This window comes from Hippopotamus amphibius, chromosome 12 (genome assembly GCF_030028045.1).
Source record: "Hippopotamus amphibius kiboko isolate mHipAmp2 chromosome 12, mHipAmp2.hap2, whole genome shotgun sequence".
In the NCBI taxonomy this organism is placed as follows: Eukaryota; Metazoa; Chordata; class Mammalia; order Artiodactyla; family Hippopotamidae; genus Hippopotamus; species Hippopotamus amphibius.
In genome coordinates this window covers 54,937,894-54,959,592 of record NC_080197.1, presented here as the reverse complement: position 1 = coordinate 54,959,592, position 21,699 = coordinate 54,937,894, and the positions used below count along the sequence as shown (strand labels likewise).

At 40.6% G+C, this 21,699-nt stretch overlaps 1 pseudogene; it reads left to right on the top strand.

Annotated features, from left to right (window-relative positions):
* Window positions 1-21,699, top strand: part of LOC130833996 (solute carrier family 23 member 2-like) — a 72,371-nt pseudogene that overhangs the window by 45,300 nt on the left and 5,372 nt on the right.

The following is a 21,699-nucleotide window of genomic DNA, read 5'->3' as shown; positions in this document are numbered from 1 at the left end:
CATTACTGAGAAGGTAAAAGTTGAGCTTTGGGTCATTATAACTAACTGGGGTGTCACAGTTTGTGAGAGGATGGCTTTCTTTTACATCACCTTTAAAAGGTCCATTTACAAATTGATTTACAGAAGTATTTATGTCTGAGTTCCTTTTAAGTAAGTATGTTTCTTAGATACTTTACAAAAAGTCTCAGAATATATATTATATTTTGTATTTAAATCTTAGTTCTAAATTTATCCCTGCTTTTACTCTTTCTGTGTGTTTAACTATATTACTTAGTACTTAAAACTATCTAATTTAACCATTATATTAAATCAACTGTTTAAAAATTAGATAATCACAGAAAAATATAATTCATATGTATTAATTTTAAACTTTTGATCCAATTTTCCTAGGGTTGGTAGAAACAGATAACAGAATGCTATAGTTAAGGTGGCCTTTTAACCCCTGGTAGAATCTTCTATAACATGAGTCACATGGAGGCAACAGCAGGCACTGCTGAGCTGCGGCGCGCTGGCAGGACACCAGCCTTGCCAGCTGCAGCCAGGTGCTAAGAGATGGCACTTGTGGGGCTCATCTCTGCCTGAGAATCAGGGCCCCAGGCATTGGAAGAGCCGACTCTGATCCCAGGCTCTTTGCTTGAACAAGCCTTAACTTGCAGCCACTTCAGTCCAAAGGCCAATCTACTCGTTTTCTCATAATGATGGTGTTGGTAAGAACATGAGGTTCAAATCCATGGAGGCTGGAAGTTCAACTGAAGGCAAATATGAAGATCGAGCGAAGCACCCGGCTTTCTTTACTCTTCTAGTGGTGAGCAATGGAGGTGCCACGTCCAGCGGTGAACATGACAATGAAGACATGGAGCTCATGGCAATATACACGACAGAAAACAGGAACGCAGAAAAGAGCTCTCCCGCTAAGAGACCTCGGATAGTACTGGCAGTCTAGAGCCCCAGAAATCAGACGTGATTTGCACCATAGACGACATTCCTCCTCGGCACCTGTGCATATGTCTAGGGTTGCAGCACTACCTGAGGGGCTTCAGCGGCACGATCGCGGTGCCCTTTCTGCTGGCTGACGCCATGTGTGTGGGGTATGACCAGTGGGCCACCAGCCAGCTCATTGTGACCATTTTCTTCTGCGTGGGAATCGCAGCTTTGCTGCAGACAACTTTTGGATGCTGGCAAGTGACTCCCTGGCAAAAGCTGTACAGGAGTAGAGCAGAGGACAGAGCCTCTCATCAAATACCCGGAGGGACACTTTTTTTTTTAAATTTTTGTGGTTTTTTTAACTATTTGACCTAGCTCCAGTGTTTTAAGGAATATGTTATCATCCTCCCCCCATTTCCTCTCCCAGAAAGACACTTCATAGACATAATTTTTTAAAGTCATATCTATTGAGGGGTAATTGACATACAGTAAAATTGGCCCTTTTTCACATGTATAGTTAGATGAGTTTTTTGCCATGTCTACGGTCACTTAATCACTACCACAATCAATGGGGAGAGCATTGTCCCACCCCAAAGAAGTCCCTCATGCTTCTCTATTACTGGCGAGATGTTTAAGTAGTAAAACAAACTCTTGACCTGAAATAGTTGGTACTATCATGCTTGAAAAGGAGGTTATCAAAATTGTACCCAGCCAACCTTCCTAAATCCCTGTGCTCTGTCTGGATGAAGCCTCCTGCCTGGAGCTGGGAGCCAGTGTGCTGCTTCCTATTGAGGTTCCCCAGAAGTATGTCTAATTGACAGTGCTGACTGAGATGGTTCATATTATTTTGATATTTACCTGTAAAACCAGAATATCATAGACTTGAAGATAAAGGTTATACTTGCCTTCAGTTAAGAGTTTTCTTTGAATCAACTCAAAATGATTAGAGATCCAAGTGTAAGAAACATGAAACTATATAACCATTAGAATAAAACAAGGGTGAATTCCTTCATAACTAGAACTATGGAAAGACTTTAGGACTCAAACTCCAGAAACAACAAAAGGATAATAAATTTGATGCCATTAAATATTTTTAAAATTTTAAGCTTTGCATTATAAAAATATACCATAAACAAACAAAAATGACAAACTAGAGGAAATATTTGTAACATATCATAGATAAGCTTTCATATCACTAATGTAAAAGAGCTCAAAAATCAAAGTTAAGAAACACCAAAAATTGTATAGAAAAAAAGGGCAAAAGTCATGAATAGATGGTTCACAGAAAAGTTATATAATGGCCCTTTGCCATATGAAAGAATCATCAAATTGACTTATAATAAGAGAAATACAAACTGAAGATACCCTGAGATACCATTTCTCTCCTTTGTCAGATTGAGAAAAAATAACTTTGGTAGGCCACTCTGATGAAAACACTGTGGGAGAACAGGCATTGTTACGCATTGCTGCCAGGAGGGAAAATAGTTCAATCCCTATGAAGAGGAGTGCTACGATAGCTAGAGCACATATGCATTTACCATGTGATCCAGCAACCCTACTGCTAGAAATTTTAACCTGAAGGCATAATCCCACAAGTGCAAAATAAACACAAAAAGTTTTTTTATTGCTGTATAATTTGTAATGGCAAAATATTTAGCACAACATAAATACCCATCTGTAGGAGACTGGCTAGTATCATATATTACACAATGCTTTACCATGCAGCCCTGAGAAAGAATAAGAAAGGTCTTTATGAACTGGTATGGAGTACGTTCTGGGGTATATTGAAAAAGCAAGTTTCAAAAAGCGTGTGTGTGTGTGTGTATGTGTGTGTGTGTGTGTGTGTGTGTGTGTTTGAAGAAATAAAGATAAGATAAAAATTAATTAAAATGGTTAACAATGGTGAATAAGTGGGATCTTGGGGTGGAGAGGATAGGAATGGGAGTGAGACTTTCCTGGTATATATCTTTATATGGTTTGATTTTTAAACTGTAAAAATGTTCAATGTGATCAAAGCATAAAATCTAAAAGGATGAAGAAAAGCAAACCCTAAAATTGAATACAAACAAAAACAAGTGAACCTAACTTTATGTCAAATTGCTGCCTACCTGGAGAAAACAATTCACAGACTTTAGAACATAGTACTTTGCACACTCTGAATGGGATATATTCTAAGGACAAACAAAACAAAACAAAACATGGAGAAACCTTAAATTTAGTAGTCTTGTTAGTAGTGACATTGATGTAGTTCTGAAATTGTACTGTATGATGCTATAGATTGAACAAATGAATGAGTATGTTGATGTTGAAAATCAGGATTCTCAGTGTAGGAGAAGGAGAGATATGAATATGGAAAGAAAGAAGGCAATTCAGTGATACTGGATTGAACTGGTGATTAAAAAAGAGTTATGTCTCTGTTCACTGACTAAATGCCATCCCAGTAATGGTGAGCCCACCCTGTGCTCATATCTTGGTTTCTAAATACCATTCTCCACTAAAATGAATCAGGGTTCCTTAGAGAAGTGGTTGACTCCAGGGCTGGGGTTGAGAAAAGTAGAAATTGAGCCTGGAACATCTTGTGCCACAAAGCAAGGACCTGCTTAAAGAATGAGGAAGGGGTGGTGGGAAGAGCTGTGTCAAAAAGAATGGGAACCTCCTTGAACTGGCTGCTTTGGGTGTATTTGGGACACTTTAATGATTAAAAGGAATAGTCGTCGAAGTGTATTATTAAACTGAATTTAAAAACAAAAAGGTATGTCAGATATTACTAAAGACTAAAAGGAAACAAAATGTTTTGTGGTTAGCAGAGTAGGTTCAGTTTAGACCAGACCCCTGGGGAAAGTGTTATTGAGTTGTTATGGACTGAATTGTGTCGACTCATGTTTTGAAGTCCTAACATTCAGTGTGACTTTATTTGGAGATGGGTCTTTAGGAGGTAATTAAGGTTAAATCAAGGCATGAAGGTGGGGCCCTAATCCAATAGAACTGGTGTCCTTATAAGAAAGGAAAGTGACCCCAAAGATGAGGGCACAGTGAGAAGGCAGCATTCTGCAAGCCAAGAAGAGAGGTCTCGACAGAAACCAACCCTCCCAGCATCTTGATCTTGGACTTCCAGCATCCAAAACTGCAAGAAAACAAACTTCTGTTGCTTAAGCTCCCCCAGCCTTTGGTATTCTGTCATGTCAGCCTGCCCGAGCAGATTGATACATGAGTATAATAATCTCCTTTTAAACGCAGAGTTAATTGCTTTTTGATAAAATCTGCATGAAGGCTACTAAGCAACGTAGGCTCCCAAGGCCATCAAGACCACCTGAAGAGAGGTGACTAAATCCCATATGTCTATTATGGTCTCTGCCAGAAGAATAGTGACCACCTGTCAGTAGCGTTCCAGCATAGTGGGAGTGAAAAGTAGCCACAAGTAGAAGCCCAGGAGGTAGGAGTAAGATAAAGAATAACTGAAGCACAACTCATGATGACATCCTTTGTTTTAAATAACATTTAAGGGACTTCCCTGGTGGCACAGTGGTTAAGAATCCACCTGCCAATGCAGGGGGACACGGGTTCAATCCCTGGTCCGGGAAGATCCCACATGCCTTAGAGCAACCAAGCCTGTGTGCCACATCACTAGAGCCAATGAGTCACAACTACTGAGCCCACATGCCACAACTACTGAAGGCCGCGTGCCTAGAGCCCATGCTCCGCAACAAGAGAAGCCACTGCAATGAGAAGCCCATGCACTGCAATGAAGAACACAGACAATAAATAAGTAAATAAATAAATAATATTTAATAAGATAAAGGTGGATAGGATTCATTAAATTGATTCATTTTAGTTGCTCATTAGATCACTAAATTCATTTTTTGATACAAAATGATCAATGATATATCAAAAATGATTAATCTAATGAGCAACTTAAAAAAAAAAGTGCTGTGAAAGTGTATGATGGGTTCCTGCCTTGGTCAGATAAGGCTTTCCTAAGAAAGAGACATTTCAGCTGAGCAGTCAAAGACCACTCTAAGTAGAGCTGAACAAATTCTGGTGTGGGTGGAGTGCAGAGAGCTCTGTGTGAAATGAGATTGAACAGTCAGGCAGGGGTGGATGATGCAATGATCAGATTATTAAGAAATGCAAGAAACAGAGCAAGAGGTTAAACAAAAACCTGGGAAAACAATTCATATTGTGAGAAAATCTACACAAATAAATGACCAGTTTCTCTAAAAAAATGTATTGCAAGGAAAAAAAGAAGGGAAAATCTATAATTAAAGGGATTAAAGTGGCACATTGACCAAATATACTACGCGGACCTTGTTTAAATCCTGATTTGAGTAAATATACTATAAAAAACTATATGAGAGAAAATAGAGAATTTGAGTTGGATATTTGCTGAAGGAAATTACTCTCAATTTTTAAAGATGTGGTAATGATATTAAAGGAATTATAATTTAGAGATCATGCTACAATATTTACACATGAAATGACTTGAGTGTCTGGAATTTGTTTCAGAATAGTTGACTGTAGGGGAAAGGAGAAAAATAGGTTGGAGTACAGATGAAACAAGATCAGCCGTGAGTTGATGATTCTTAAAGCTAAGTATTGGCTATTTGGAGGTTTACTATACTGTTTTCTTTCTTTTATGTATTTTTGAAGTTATGCATAAGAAAAATCTTCTAAAGGGATAAAAAAAAGAAAAGCATTACGGGAAAAGGGCAATAGAGCTGCAAACGCACTAAGAAGAATCAGAACTATTTATCCAAACTGGTATCTCTTTTCAAATTGTGAATATTGTGCCCAGAAAATTCAAGACACCGCCTACATTCAGTGCATTTGAAGTCAGATCAATGCTGCCTATAAACTTTTTTCAATACCATTTGAAATATTGACACAGCATTGGGAAATTTTGCAAATTTAAGCAGAAAGCATCCATTTGGAATCACTCCAAAAGTGAATTACATTTTAGAAGGTCTAGTTGAGCTAGCTGTAATCAGCAACTCAAGTATTTTTTTTAACTCATTAACTATGAATTACATTTCAAACTAATCATCTTGTTTATTTCTGCTAAAATTTCAGAAACTAAGCGATCAGTTTAAAATGTCTGCTCTGCCAGGTCTCTTTTTCAAAGCGGAAGCAATTTTCTACCATAAATTCTGCTAATGGGAGCAAAGCCATTAAAATATCTTCCAACAAAATAGAATACGCAGCAAAAATAAGCCATGAATTTCGCATAAACAATTTAGTTGTGCATTTTCATTGCTTAATCAGGAATAAGTAAAGAAATTCACAACAAGAACATGTGAATGGGAAAGGGAAGATGAGACAATGGGGCAACTGGCATCCATCAACTGGCACTTAAAGGGTGTCGCCTTTTAAATTCAAATTGTCATTTTAATCAAGAAAGTTTTAAAAAGTTTCCAGAAGGTATTAACTTCAAAAATATAATCAGAGCTCTGTTCTCTTGGCTTTGAGAAACTCTTTTCAGGGAAGAAATAATAGGATCCCAAACTACCTCCTCAGTATGGGAATATGCCTGTGACAAGCATATATAAAAATCAAAAAACAAAAGCGATAATGATTTATCCTATATCAGAACGTTACTGCTCAAAGCCAAAAGATTCCTCTGATTCTTTCACTTAAAAACTCCTTGTTTCTGTAAAGACACAGTAGGTTGGTCTGTTTCATACAACTTGCCTTTCGGGGGAAAGACACCAGTCTCAAAGTCAAACACCTGTAAGAAGAGCGTATGGCCCATCCCCCTGCCCCAGGCCCGTCTATGCTACTTACCAGGTGTGCGTGATCTGACCTGTCTGCCAAGGCTGTCCTCTACTTTTCCCCTCAGCCCTCCTGAGTCAGCACTGATGCTTCAAAGGGCCTCCAGGCCTTACCTAGTAGCAGCAACAATAGATCTAGGCAGGTATCACCTGCCGTCTACTCGTGAACAGTTCTACCTTCTCATTTCCTTGTCAATTATCTTCTCTGGGACCAATCAAAGACAATGACTCAGCACTTCTCCCCCTCCACAGAACCACAACTCCCACTTATATTCCAGCTGCTGTGCAGAACCTGGCCCCCATATGCTTATGCTTACACCCCAGGGGTAATAACTCCATACACATACATACTCACACACATGGTTGAATGGTTGGTATGTCACCAACATCAAGTGTCAGCGAAGTTCAAGAAATGAGAGATCAACGAAGAAGGGGAGAATACGAGAAGATTTGTCTATTTTCTAGGCAGAATTTAGTTGGAATGGTGGGACAGGGTCAGGCCCAGCAGGGACCACTGAATAGAAAGGCACAAATGTGACATTTTTCTGAGAATATTAAGAATACAGTTCAGACTGTGGACCATACAGTAGCAATAATTATGAAATTAGGTAGGCGAGGTTGACATTTGCAGCAAGCTATAAAGAGCCTTAAAACCCAGATGGCACAATAAAACTCATGTTTTACACCTTTCTCTGGGGAAGATTTTGAAAAGGAGAGGAGAGCTCTGGCAAAATCAACAAGATAGAAAAATTGATCTTGTGTGAAATGTATTAACAGAGCACAAAATAATGAAGGTCTTGACGGAGGTAGAGAGTGATAACAGAGAAAAAGGAAGAGGAGAAAAACTGCTTCAAAGAAACAAAACAGAACCAATCAAAACAAACAAACCAGGATTCTGTTATTAACATACAGAGAAGGATAGTGTCAGAGATGGCTGTTTCTGGCTTAGGTGACTGGAAATTGGTAGCGTATCGCCAGAATAGAGCCTATGGGAAGGGGATTTAAGTTTATAGAATAGAGAGGTTCTCTTGTTGGCAACCCGAGTTTGGAATTACACATATTATGGGATTATGGCAAGAAGCTTGCCGCTGAAGGATGTTGTAATGGGAATATCTGCTTCAGACAGTACAATGGATGAGGCTAAATGCGCCCCACGGTCTAGACCAGTAGTTGATGTGTGCGGAGTTAGAGAAGTTGTTTTCCTGATTATCTCAGGAGTTTGAGTCACTTCAAGAGCCCGAAGACATGGGGTCTGGTACTGACTAAAGCTCTGTCACCTCCAGGCTCTAAAACCTGTCAAATGTGGATAATTAAATCACAGTTTCTGTTGGGTAGAGGGTCCCCCTTCTTGCAAACCATAAGCTGAGTCCTGTTCTCACTGGGAGTGTCCCGTTAGCTTCACTCTGTGTCTTTATGGTCGCTGGCCTGACCTCCACCCATATATCCATTCCCCACTCACTGACATTATTGCACATCATGCAGTGACCAATGACAGTTACCCTTTTTTCTTCCAATCTTATTTTGAAAGAAAAAAATATAAATGAAAGTAATACTTTATATATTTGGGAATTTTTATTCTAATAACCTCAATCAACTGACATCCAAAGGTTAAACTGGATGAATAGTAGTACTCAGATTGTCTCCTAGTGACTTTGTAAGAGTCATATGGCAATATTGCAGCAACAATGTCACCTTGAGAGGGGGTGACAATTGTAGATCAAGTTGAAGTGGAGTCATGGGAGATTCCAGTAACTGCTAAGCAGGCATCAAGACGAAGGGCACAGACCATGGTGCCTGAAAAGCTCTGGGAGCCAATGATGAGGGTGCAACAAAGGAGGCTCCTTTAAGGAAAGTGGTATAAAGCCAAGGCTGGACTGGCTGGGAACAGGGCCAAACCCCAGGGTCACAGCCCAGGCAATTTCCAGCCAATTGCCAGGATAGAGGATGGTGCTCCTCAGTGATCGATCCCTCCAGCAGGGCATAGAAGAGTCTCTGGAACCCATGGGAGCTGCGTAGCAGGTCCAGACAAGAGACATAGCTCTCCCAGGGTGGGTTTCAGCGTTTTGAGTCAACAGGAGCACACTGCTTCCACACTTGGGAGTAGAGAAAGCAAGGCTGTTCAGAAAGAGACATGGTAGACATTCGGGCTGGGCTCCCACTCAGTTCAAGACCTTCTGGCTTGGGACTTCCCTGCTGGTGCAGTGGTTAAGAATCCACCTGCCAATGCAGGAGACATGGGTTTGCTCCCTGGTCCAGGAAGATCCCACATGCCGTAGAGCAACTAAGCCTGTGCGCCACAACTACCGAGCCTCTGCTCTAGAGCCCAGAGCCACAACTATTGAGCTCATGTGCCACAACTACTGAAGCCTGTGCAGCTAGAGGCCATGCTCCATGCTCCACAACAAGAGAAGACACCACAATGAGAAGCCTGTGCATCGCAACAAAGAGTAGTCTCTGCTCGCCACAACTAGAGAAAGCCTGTGCACAGCAACAAAGACCCAACACAGCCAATAAATTAATTAATTAATTAATTTTTAAAAAAAGATATTCTGGCTCGTGAAGTACAGAGATCTGTTCAAGCTAACTGAAATACAGGTAAGATTGCTTTGAGTACTGAGGAATCTCATGGAAGCCAAGCACAGGGAATAATAGTAACTCCAGGCATCTTAGAAATTGGACTGGGCAGCGCTCCCCAGAGGTAAGGCTGCACCCTCTCTCCCTCATGCCACTCTGCTTCACTCTGTGCACTGGATTCGCTTCTTCCCTCTGTTCATGGACTTCGCTCTTTTCATAACTGAGGCTGGAGCATCGTCCTCTGAGCTTCTGCCGCCTTTCCTCTTCTCTTGTCTTCACACACCTGTCACTACCATCTTTACAGCTCATTCCCAGGGTTCAAATTCCTGAGAGCACCTGATTAGCTGAACTCACCTGGAATCAAGTCGTATAGGTCGCTAAGCTCTGCCTCCTCTTGACCTTTCAAGTTCCAGCATAGATGTCACTTCTTCTGACCAACTTCCCCATCACAGCCTCCTCCTTAGCCAGGCTAGAGTCCCCACTGTGAGCTCCTACCGGCTCAGGGCTGACACAACACCCTGTAACTGCCTGTTAATGTGCCTGTCTTCCCACTAAAACAAGCTCCTTGCTGAGGCCACCTTATGAATCTCAACATTTCTATAAAAGCACCTGCTATCCTTCCAGTTGTTCAGGCATCTGGCAAAGGGCACACATTGAAAATCTGCTTCTTTTCTACAACCTCTTAGTGTCTAGTGACATCAACCAGTGAGGAATGAATGCGAACTTTACAGGCTACAGAAATATCAACATGTAAATAAAGTTATACCAGTTTCTTTTTTATTTCCCATTGAATGATAACATAGTTGAGAATTTTTCTTACCCTGGATAAATCAAAAGTGGGCCTGAAATGCCATTAAGACTCTCTGAATTTTCTAACATGACATTAATACAGTTATCTTATTAACAGAGACAGAGTCATAGGGATTTTTAAAAAAGTAAATTTCAAAAAAAAAAAAAAAGTAAATTTCTGCATCTAACACTGCTAACAATGAATTCTAAACTACATGCCTGCAAAAAGCAAATGAGCCCTTCTGCAAAACATATACTTAGTTCATTTCTTACCTATAGTCTAGTTCTGCTCTATAAAGCTTTTAATAGATTCATTATTTTAAACTAATATATTTTCTTTTTCTCCTTTCATTCTCTCAGTTTCACTCCAGAAGCATATACGGACTGCATAGCCTGAACCAGGCACCAGTCTGTTTCCAAGACAGAATCTTGCTTACCTATTGATGAACACATTTGTGAGCACGTCAACGATGCCATAAGTGGGGACGAGGCTGTCTGGTTTACGAAGCCCCTTCGTATAAGGATCATGTGATACCAGCAAAACCCCTTCAATCTTATGGGGGAAGAGACAGCCCAAAGAGGTTGTGACTCTCTCAAGGTCACTCCAAGTGCACAGCAGAGTCCCATGTGACACTGGGTTGTCTGGCTCCAATTCTGCACTGCCTCATGTGGCCTCACATTCCCGCCCTTTTGTTAATGTGGAGACTGGACAGGGAATATGTTGCGTCAGATATCACTTCTGTGGACGCACCTGCCTGAGCCTCAGGCTGTTCAGCAGTTCAGCCCAGGTGAACCTGACCTTCTGTGTGGCTAAATCCGAGTTGACGTGAGCTTCCCAATGAGCGTATAATCTCTTTGAACAGCACAGTCAATAGATAATTACGCTGCTGAAAATTTTTGTTAGAGCATCACACAGCCAGAAATAAAATTGTAAATTAAAAGCTTTACAGAGTGTTCATTAGAGCCTGGCATTTTTGTCCTTATAAAAACCATTTTTATCATTAGATTCCAGTTTTTAAAGAAAAGGATTGTTCCCTTAACTCTATTGGTTTCTCAGCTACTAAAAATTTAATGGAAATATTAGCATGTAGGATTATGTTGTTTTCTCCGCGAAGTAAAAAGTCAATTGTTAGACTGAATTGGTATTTTCCAGCTGCTGGAAGGCACATTTTGTCAGCTATAACAGCTCTGTCTTCAGACACCATTCCCAGCGAACGCAGGGTGCTCAACTCTCCTATTCGGCCTACCTCATACCATTTCCTGTCTTTCCTAAGTTCGAGATGTTTTTAAACATTAAATACTTCAACCAACCATTTTGTCATTTAAGTTTTGAAAACCAAACTAGCACACTAGATGATCTCTTCCAAACTCATGAAAATGTTATCCTATGAATAAAGCATTAAGTACGTGAATATGAAGCAGGAGTCGCACCTCAGAGGATGTTGCTACACCTGGGGATGCCAGAAAAGGGACCCCCCCAGGCGTCCCAGAAACACTTGAATGCTTTGCTAAATACACAGATGCCCAGGCCCAATCCCAGATGTACTGAGTCAGAATTTCTGGCAGGGAAGCCTAGGAACCCATGTTTTTAACACGCTACCTTGGGCGATTCTGACTTTCACCCTGATTTGGAAAGCTGATGAAATCAGTGCTCTCAGAGCATGGTCCCTGGGCTGGCAGCATCAGCACCACCTGGGAACACTTTCGAAATTTTCAGGTCACGCCCCAGACCTACTGGATCAGAGCCTGTCAGGGCAGGGCCCCAGAATCTGTGTTTTTTCAAGTCCCCCAAGTGGTTTTGATGCACAGGGAAGTTTGAGAACCACTGACTTAAATAAAAGAATAAGTAAATTTCAATTCAAAAACACATACGGAGGGGACTTCCCTGCTGGCGCAGTGGTTAAGAAACCTCCTGCCAAGGCAGGGGGACACGCGTTCCTTCCCTGGTCCGGGAAGATCCCACATGCTGCAGAGCAACGAAGCCCGTGCACCACAAGGACTGAGCCTGCGCTCTAGAGCCTGGGAGCCACAACTACTGAGACTGCATGCCGCAACTACCGAAGGCCGCACACCTGGAGCCCATGCTCTGCAACAAGAGAAGCCACCGCCATGAGGAGCCCACTCATCGCAACGAAGAGTGGCCCCTGCTCACCACAACCAGAGAAAGCCCACTAGAAGAAATGAAGACCCAATGCAGCCAATAAATGAATACATTAATATTAAAAAAAAAAACAAAACCCATACTGATACCCTCCTGAGTAAAGTCCCTGGGTTAGTTGCTGCAGAGGAAAAATTTGAAGCTCATTTTATACTATCAAGGCATGTTTCTTCAAACATTTATTGAGAATTTTGTCTGTGCTAAGCACTCTTTTAGAGGCTTCTTAGGAAGGTATTTGAAATACAGTTCCTGGACTCAAGGACCTTACAATCTACTAAGACAAACTTTTTCTGCAAAGGGCCAAAGAGTAAGTGTTCCATATATTGTGGGCCACCTGACCTCTTGTAGCTATTCAGTTCTGCCATCTTAAAGGCAGCCTGAGATAATATGTAAATGAATGTTTGGCTGCATTCCAACAAAACTGCATTTATAGATGCTAACATTTGGATTCCATGAAGTTTTCACATGTGATGAAATATCACTCATCTTAGAGTTTTTCACAACCATTTAAAAATGTAAAAATAATATTGGGGGTCTTGCACAAACAGGTAGGGTGTTGTCCTGTGGTAGCAATTGTGCTGTGGGTGGTAGTTGCCTCTAAAGTAAAGCCAATAAGGCAGTAACCAACAAAATCTGAGGATGTGAGTCTCTGTGATGTCGTCAGTAAAAACTGAAAAGTCAGGAGAAAGCTTTTTGGAAAGAAAAATGTTGAATTCTGTCTTAAATAGCTTTTTTGGTCACTTCCTATCCTGTTGTTTTCCTAAAAAGTAGCACACGTCTTTTCTTCCATTTCTCTATAGCAGAAACAGACCTATTTTGTCTTCTCTCCCATACCACATCTCATGAAAATAACATGATGCTGACAGAGAGTTTTTCTGTTCGTTCCCTGTGGGTCCAATTTTATCCATTTATGTAGATATGGAAGCCAAGATTTTCAGTATTATAAAAGCAGAACATCTTTGATCAAACACACACTGCATCACTCCTCTCCTTCAAGTACTGGGAGGCAGAGATTGGCTACTGTTTGGAAAACACTTATTCTGCCTGGAAAAGTGCCAGCTGTGTCGTCTACTGCAGGCTGCAATCTTTTGGAGATTCATAGTTAACTTAGGCTCTTTGTTAGTTTTTAATCTCAGATTTCCACAGTTAAGTGCTAAGTATTCAGTTTCTAAAGATTAATAATCACAGCAATATACATGACACTACTCAAATAGGACAAGTTACAAAATCAGTCTATGATATCAGTTCCCAAATTCAAGTTCACTGAGTGTATTAAGTCAGAATCTCTGGGCACAGCACCCAGGGTTGGTACTTTTCACATGCTCCCCTAGTGACCTTGATGCCCAGCCAGCTTTAGGAACTGCTCTCTATACTAAGGTTGGTTAGAAAGTGAACCAGACAGCCCTGCGTGGTCCAGCCAGGACATACTATTTGATGGTCAGGCTCAGGAAGTTGCACAGCACCATGATGCTGGGTCATGGAGGAAACATTCTCAGATGGAACTACAATTCTAAGTTATTCATCACAACAAAAATAGAAATGAAACTCAAACTTCCCACCACTCAGAATGAACTGAACCAAGCATGAGCTGGCATCTTACAGACCATCCAGACCAGAGGGAGACAGGGGATGAAACGTGCACTGTGTCTGCTCCGCCTGGCCTTTTCACCTGCCAACCCAGACACTTACCAAGTTCCTTCCAGCTCATAAAGTCAAGCCAAGAATCCCAGAGCTTGTTCTAAACAATCGCCTCAGCCCTCAACCTTATCCTCCACCTTTGGCCATCTTTACGTGCCCCTTTTCTCATCTTTTCAGTTCAGGATTACTGACTCTATACTCACTCTCAATAGTTGGCTTTCATCGCCTTACACTCTCAAGAGTCTCCAAATCAACCTCCTGGCTTTCTGTCCCTCGGTCTTGCTGCATTGCTTTACCTCTACCTACTTCCTTTGTTTTGGTGAAAACTTCTAGCACCTGCTCCCATAGAAATTCCTGCTGGGGTCGGAGGGATAAAGGACTTTGGGCATGTGAGAGCTAAATTTTTTAATTAGGAAAAAAAGTGACCTCATAGCTAACCATTGAAGAACTACATGCAAGATACAGAGAAATCACTGAGATTAATATAAACATACTGTTACACAAAAGCAGCTTCACTTCCTCAGACTTTCAAGATGGAAGAACTGTGTAAAACACATTTGGTGAGTATCAGAGAACCAGACTGACAAAAGCAGAAATCAAGACAGACTGGGTCAGCCAGAGGGGAATTCATCAACTCCCTGGGGAATTTATATTTTGTTTTGTATGAAATTATGCTTAAATTAGTTAGAGTCATGTGTCCCTTCCCACTGCATAAGTTCAGGAACGCCAAGGAAACCTACAAGTGTACAAACTTCTATAGATACTATATTTTAAGACAGAAAACAGGACAAGGAATAGGATATGAAATTTTAAGTTATTATCAAAATTCTGATGCAGCATGAAACAGCAGGTAGGTGACACTCCTTCAGAGGATACCGCGACAAGACTCACTCCTGTCTTGGTTCTAAGCGTATCATAGGCTGCATCGTTCCTCCATTGCACAGGACACAGAGGATTTAGTTGGAGCCAGGTCAGCTAAATTATTCCAGTCAGCCAAAGCCAATAAGGGTGCTAAGAAGTTTCGGGTGCCATCAGTGCTATTGCTACTTTCAGGAATATAAGAAAAACTGGGCAATATGTTTGACATTAGCACACCCTCCCACCTAACTTACTGATACATTTCTGTGAATGGGTGGTAGCTTCTCTTGACTTCAAGACTTGCATCCCCTCAGAGCATATGCCTGCTGCAGACCTCTCATCACATCACCTGTGCCTAGACCCGCTCTCCCAGAGAGCGCTCACACTGCAAAATCACCAGGCAGAACACCCTGATACTCAGGAACCAGAGCCTAGATGTGCTTCAGGAAGAAAGCAATCTGGTTGCAGTGATTTGCAAGTGGTACACATAACTAGTGTGTTTCAACTGCTAGGAAGTGAAAGATCACTGTGAGTTTTATGTCAGGAAAACCTCTCTCTGAAAGAGGTTAAGACTTGAATTGGGTCTTTTTTTTTTTTTTTTTAATCTTTATGGGAGTATAATTGCTTCACGGTATTGTGCTAGTCTCTGCTGTACAACAACGTGAACCAGCCATATGTACACACATATCCCCATATCTCCTCCCTCCCAAGTCCCCCTCCCAACCGCCCCATCCCACCCCTCCAGGTCCTCACAAAGCATCAAGCTGATCTCCCCATGTTCTGCAGCAGCTTCCCACCAGCCATCTGCTTCACACCTGGCAGTGCATATATGTCAACGCTACTCTCTCACTGCAACCCAGCTTCCCCTCCCCCCAGTGTCCTCAAGTCCCTTCTTTACATCTGCATCTCTATTTCTGCCTTGCCACTAGGTTCATCAGTACCATTTTTATAGATTCCATATATATGCGTTAACATACGGTACTTGTTTTTCTCTCTCTGATTTACTTCACTCTCTATGACAGACTCTAGGTCCATCCACCTCACTACAAATAGCTCAATTTCATTCCTCTTTATGGCTGAGTAATACAGATTGCCAACAAACACACGAAAAGATGCTCAACATCACTAACCATTAGAGAAATGCAAATCAAAGCCACAATGAGGTATCACCTCACACCAGTCAGAATGGCCATCATCAAAAAATCTAGAAACAATAAGTGCTGGAGAGGGTGCGGAGAAAAGGGAACCCTCCTGCACTGTTGGTGGGAATGTAAATTGGTACAGCCGCTATGGAAAACAGTATGGAGATTTCTTAAAAACTAAAAATAGAGCCACCATATGACCCAGCAATCCCACTAGTGGGTATATACCCAGAGAACACCATAATTCAAAAAGACAGCTGCACTCCAATGTTCATTGTAGCACTATTTACAATAGCCAGGACATGGAAGCAACCTAAATGTCCATCAACAGATGAATGGATAAAGAAGATGCAGCACATATATACAATGGAATATTACTCAGCCATAAAATTGAATTGAGTCTTTATGAATGGGTGAAATTTATGGGCAGGAATCAGAGTGGAATATCTATGGGTTAAATACACAATGTATGTCTGTTTTTCTGGCCCAAATCTCTAAGATGTCCTATTCCGGTAGTTAATTTAGCATCACTCAACATGCTTGAGAATCTTTATTGATATATAAATATAAGGGAAGAAAAAAACACTTGAAAAGAAATAAAATTAGCTTAGGAAGTTACCTAAAGTTAGGTTGTGTTCACCAAGCCCTGCTTTGTAATGCTTTTCCTGGGTTCACAAAAAGACTGCATTTCCCAGGATCCTTGCATTTGGTTGGAGCCATGTGACTGGTTCTGGCCAATAGATGTGAGAAGTTATGTGTTACTTTCTAGCTAAAATACATAGCAGCTGGTGAGGCTAACTGAATAGTTAATGACATTAGGAAATTATGTCATCTTTTTTGTGTGATAATGGTATTGTGATAGTGCTTTTAGAAAGAATACATATCTTTTAAAGGTAGCTACTGGAATATTTACAGAGAAAATTTCTAGGACCAGTTTCAAAATAGTCCAGTGAGAGTAGGCAGGGTGAGTGGGGATATAAGTGAAGCAAAATTGGCCGTGGATTGATTATTGTTGTATATAATTGAAATTTACTATGGTGAAAAATTTAAAAGATGAGCTGGTGTGAGAACTTCTCACTTTCCCCTCCTGCAACAGTGACCCAAAAGCCACCTATTTCTGAGGTAAAGCTGTAGGACACTGCAGTGTGGAATCCCAGATCACTGCTCAGAAAAGAGTTATCCTGATGACCCAAAGTGGATCTTGTGTGAACAAGATGGAAAGCTTTATGTGTTAATTCCCTGAGATTTGGGAGTTGCTCGGTACCTTGGTGCAGCCTGTCCTAACCCGAATAACACATAAGTAGAGTTGATTTTGAACACAGTTAAGCCCGGGAAAGCCTATATGGTCTGGAGCTAGAAAAAGAGATAACATATAAAATAACTCACTGCATAAGAAAGTGCAGGAATTTGGGAAGGCATAGAACAGAGAAGGGAATTGAAAGCAAGAGGAAAAGGCCAGGCAAAATATGGACGTCAAGGGGCTTGCGGGGGAAAAAAAAAAAAAAAAAACGAGAAATCACCTGTGGCAGAGGTGGCTAAAAACAAAAAAATGGAAACATCTAACAAATTGGATACTCTAATAGAAACAAATAAATTCCTAAAAACACGAAACTAACCAGGACTGAAAAATGAAGAAACAGAAAATCTTGACAGACCAATAATGAGTAAGGAGATTGAATCAGTAATCAAAAATCTCCTAACAAAGAAAAACCCAGAACTGGATGGCTTCATGGTGAATTCTACAAAGCACTTAAAAAAGGAATTTATACCAATACTTCTCAAACTGTTCCAAAAAATTTGAAGAGGAGAGAACACTCCCAGATTCATTTTACAAAGCCCACATTAGCCTGATACCAAACCCAAATAAGAACACTACAAGAAAAGAAAACTATAGGCCAATATTGCTGATGAACATAGAAGAAAAAAAAAGCTCAACAAAATTAACAATTTAACAGCACACTTAAAAGACCATACATCATGATCAAATGGGGCTTATGCCTGGGAGGCAAGGATGATTCAACACACACAAATTAATGAGTGATACACCACATTAACAGAATGAAGGATGACATTCAGATGACCATCTCAGTCAATGCAGGAAAAGCATTTGACAAAATTCAGCATCCTTTCATGGTAAAAAGTCTCAGCAAATTAGATATGGAAGGAATGTATCTCAACATAATAAAGGCCACATATGACAAGTCCACAGCTAATACCATCCAGCAATTCCACTTCTGGTTGTATATCTGAAGGAAAAGAAATCAGTCTCTCCAAGAGATATCTGCACTTCCATGTTCATTGCAGCGCTATTCACAATAGCCAAGACATGGAAACAACATGTGTCCATCAATGGATGAATGGGTAAAGAAGATGTATAGATATATACAGAATAGAATATTACTTGGCCATAAAAGGAAGGAAATCGTGTCCTGTGCAATAATACGGATGAACCCAAAGGACACTACGCTAAAGGAAATAATCCAGACAAAATAAGAAAAATTCCGTATGATCTAACGTACATGTAGAAATCTAAACAATGTCAAGGTTAAAAAAACAGAGTAGAATGGGGGCTACCAGGGGTTGGACAGTGAGTGAAATGGGGAGATGTTGGTCAAAGGGTAAAATCTTTCAGTTATAAAATGAATAAATTCTGGAAATCTAATATACGGCATGGTGACTGTTGTTAATAATATTGTACTATACTATATACTTGAAGTTTCCTAAGAAAGTAGATCTTAAGTGTTTGCACTCACCCCCAAAAAAGATAACTATGTGAGGTAATGGTGATGGATATGTTAATTAGGTTGATCGTTGTAACTGTTTCACAATCTATATGTATCATCACGTACACTTTAAATATATATAATTTTATTTGTCAATTATACCTCAGTAACACTGGGGGGCAAAACACTTATTTTAGGTCTATTCTGGGTTCAACACTATAAACTCTGTTGGAGATACAAAGGAAGGCATGGTCCCAGCCCTAAGGACCTCACATCGGCCGTTAATAAACAATGATAAGTGTAATAAGATAGAAGTAAGTATATGGTGTTGGGGCATCAGACATAACAAACACTGGTGGTAAGAAAGTTCAGGCAAGAAGTCCCAGAAGCAATATGTAAAGAAGCAGCATGAGCTAAGGTAAAAGGAAAAGGCATTCCAGAAGAAGGAAGACGCTTGTGAAAAAGCTTTGAGCCAAATGGAATTTGGTATCTTTGGGGAACTGAGAGTAATTTGGGGTGGGCAGTGCCTAACACTAAAGGAGAGGTGTCAAGAGGTGAGGCCAAAAAGATCAGCAAGGGCCAAAGCGCAATCATATATCTTGCCAAGGAATATTAGTCTCCACCCTAGGTTTACAGGAAACCACTTACTGTTTTAAGATGAGTAGGAAGGTCAAGTGCCGGCAGTGTGGAGAATGGATCTGAAGTGGAGCAAAACTGGGGGCAGGGAGACAAATTAGAAGGCTACGTGCAGTAACCCAGGTTAAGGCTCTGTGAGGGTAACCAAGATGATGGCAGTGTGGTGAAGATAAGTGGTCAAATTCTGGAGAAACTGAGTGATCAAAACCACAGGCCCTGGTGAGTGCTTGCCTGGGACAGGTGAAAGAGAGGCAGTAGACAAAAATGATTGCCAAGTGTGCTGGCCTGGACAACTAGCGAGGTGATCTGAACTTTGGGGGCTGCTACAGGGTGGGGGACGTTATTCAGAGGCTGCACCTCACTCATGGGGGGCCGATGCACAGACTGCCTTTCACTCTCCCTCCAATCAACATGCAATGACTTTTTTATCCTCTAACTTTTAATCACAGGTTCCTACACAGCTTGAAAGTAGGCACATTTGCCATTCAATGTCACGTCAGTCAATGGATCAACACACTCTACTCCAGGTCAGAAAGGTTATTGATCAAACACACAGAAGTGCGGACAGCCTACAACTGGCCCCTGGAGATGAAATAGAAATGTGAAAGATTAAACGGTTCTCATCACCAGCATATCTTGACTGATGACCCCTAATTAGTAGCGGTCCTCTGTGTTCTTTGACAGGCCAACTGAACAACATTAAGAAGTCAAGTTTCAAAAGACATCCAAACTGTTGGTAACATAAATTATTTCTGAATCATGCTCTTTTTAGGTAAGGCTTACGCTGCTGATCTTCAGACTCTCTTACTCACAGCAGCGTGATCAGCTACCCAGCGCAGCATGACGTTAGGGCGTTAGAAAAACCCCACTGGAAGACATGATCTTTTCTGGACTAAGAATCTTTTCTGCTTAGTAGTGAGTCCTAACATTAACTTAAAATTAGGATGTTATAGTAGAAAGATATGAAGCTTTACAGCCAGAATATATAAGTTCACAGTGTGGCCATGCTGGGTGACCAAGGGCAAGTCATTGAACCAAATTTACCAATGAGTGTATCACTCTTATTAATGTGTATACTGACTTATCCTGCATCCCAGGGATGAATCCCGCTTGATCATGGTGTATGATCGTTTCAATACGCCGTTGAATTCAGTTTACACATTGGTAAATTTGGGAAACCATTTGCCCATTTTACTTACCACCCAAGATTCATAAAATAGGTAACAACTGGGAAAGCACTCTACCATTGCATAATTTTTCATTGTTGACAAATTTTCATAAGTGCTATTGGCATTATTATTATCGTGACCCTTACATTGAAAGTAATATGGCGGAAGGGATTATTCTAGAAGCTACCATATAAATGCATCTGAGATGACTATGAAGGAAAGATTAATTGTGAGGGAGTAATCTCTGCCTTCTCACATACGCATACCATGATTTTTCTTTCTCCTCAGTTAAGTTAAAAGTACAAGCGAAAAACTTCTGAGAAAGAATAACAAACACATGACAGGGTACTTTCTCCTAGCTAGATTCAGAAAGAGAGAGAATCCACAAGGAAACTCGGAGAGAAATTCATAAAAAGATATTTGAAAGAGGAAAATGTAATGTAATAGCAAGTATCAACAGGGAACATATAGAACACAAATGAGATTTTAGAAAACCCAGGCTTTAGTAGCAGGACACCTACGAAAGGGATGGGGCGGTAGAGGGCATTCATCACCTGCAACTGCTTTACATGATCATAGAGCAATGTACTCCCATGGCTTTACAAGAAGAGATAATTATTACCAAAACAAGGTACAAAGATACTATTAAAACTTGTGTGAAATGTACAAATGCTATAGAAGAAGTTAAGCATCAGAGGAGACTATTAGGAGAAGAACTGACATCCACAATGAAGAAACTGTGATAATAAAAACAGATTAATAGAACAGGTAAAAGCACAGCACAGTTACACAATTGTAAGGAAAGAGAAATCTAAAGAACCAAGCATATTCAATTTGAAAATAATCAATGTACCAAAGGACATAAAAATGCAAGCAAAGTGGAAATCTTACCTAAGAAATAAAGACAATTTTGGACATCAATATATCTAATACGATTACAAATATCTTGAAAGAGTATGAAAAACCAGTTGGGAACAGTCTTCACTGAAAGTATACCTGGGTACCTACTTGTCACATTTTTAAAGTTTGAAACCATAAACAAAAGAATATGAGGTCTTGAGAAGAAATTTTAAAATGTGTGTATGTCTGGATTCTTTGAAATTGAAGGCAGTGCCTGGTAGATGAATGTCCTAAGGTATTAATTTTGCCATAAGATCCCCCAAAAGAAGGGAAAAGTTTTTTTTTATTCAGGTCACCAGATGGGAAGAAGACATAATACAACACCTTGAGCAGCTAAGATGGGATAGTCTGAAGATCAAAAGAGCGTAGGGCAAGCACCCCTTACTGATGACAGAACGTTTGGTAGAAATCACTGTGTGGGGA